The following is a 1,228-nucleotide window of genomic DNA, read 5'->3' as shown; positions in this document are numbered from 1 at the left end:
TAAACCCACCAGACTCCATTTAAAAAAGCAACACTTTTAGTGTGTGTAGCGTAAACATATTTTCACACGTTAATTGGTAAACTATGTGTTTATTTCAACCAAAACTAGAGTTGTGATGGTTGGAAAAGTTTTATGTACAGAGCATTCACATATTCGAGTGCCCGAAAGAAGCATGTGGTTCAGTGAGCAGGAGGTGCGGTGATCGATTGGTCCTCCGAAGGCTGTCGCGACGAACATGCGTTCAAGGACCCATCTGCGCCACAAAATGAGACAGAAACGGATTAACATTCTTATGTTTAGCAAGGCACGGTGGGAAGAAGTACTCAGATCTCTTACAATAGCTACAAACGTACCGTACACACTGTAAAAATTACTTAAGTACATTTTGAGACACCACCATCCTTTACTTTTAATATTAAAGTAAAAGTGGCTCAATGTCAGACGAATCCAGTTCTTAGAAAGTGGAACGAGGTGTGATTTAGAATGGTCATCTCGGATCGCTCAGCTGACTTGTAGTGCCTTAGTTTGTTGCTAGTTTACTTATACTCAACATCAGATTTTTAAACTACCATTTTTTCTGAAAGTGCTAGTTTACTAACTTGCCATGGTGAATGGTATGTGAGTAAGAAATTTGAAATATTTCCACTCTGAATGAAAGTTGCATGAAAAGACAAGTATCCAAGTACAGTACATGTACCTCAACATTTGGCTTAAGGTAATTACCATTTTTCCCCCAACCTTGACGCCTGTTTTCCCTAGGTCTTTGTGTCTAGTGACTGATGGAACTACATCTGTGACATGTCCACTATTAAAAGAGGATCCCTGCGTCGGCACCAGAGAACAAGCTACAATTAATTATAGGGCAACTGTCCAGCTGTGTATTTACCATATAGAAGCTTTTTACACCCTGCACAGACTCAGATTTATTCTAATTGCTACAACTTACGTTGAAGTGATCCCTACCCGAGACGGACGTTTAGAGACCTCTTTGAGACCTTTGCGTTAACAGGAACAGCTCTGAAGTGCTAGCACAAAACCCACCATACTCATTTAAAAAAGCAACACTTTAAGTGTGTAGCGTAAACATATTTTCACGACTTATTGGTCAAACTATGTGGTTACTTCAACCAAACTAGAGTTGTGATGGTTGAAAAGTGAAAGCACGACCCAACCGTGCTTTTTTTTAGTTTTTGTGTTGTTTTCTGTCCTTTTGGATGAGTGTATTTTA

The 1,228-nt window shown here is 39.4% G+C and overlaps 1 protein-coding gene across 3 annotated transcripts in view; it reads right to left on the bottom strand.

Annotated features, from left to right (window-relative positions):
- The window catches only part of tspan5a (tetraspanin 5a), a 27,604-nt gene that overhangs the window by 2,841 nt on the left and 23,535 nt on the right, over positions 1-1,228 (bottom strand). The gene's annotated exons all lie outside the window — the stretch shown is intronic.

Source organism: Etheostoma spectabile, chromosome 19, assembly GCF_008692095.1.
Source record: "Etheostoma spectabile isolate EspeVRDwgs_2016 chromosome 19, UIUC_Espe_1.0, whole genome shotgun sequence".
Lineage (NCBI taxonomy): Eukaryota > Metazoa > Chordata > Actinopteri > Perciformes > Percidae > Etheostoma > Etheostoma spectabile.
The sequence above is the reverse complement of the archived record's forward strand: the minus strand, read 5'-3'. Positions and strand labels throughout refer to the sequence as shown.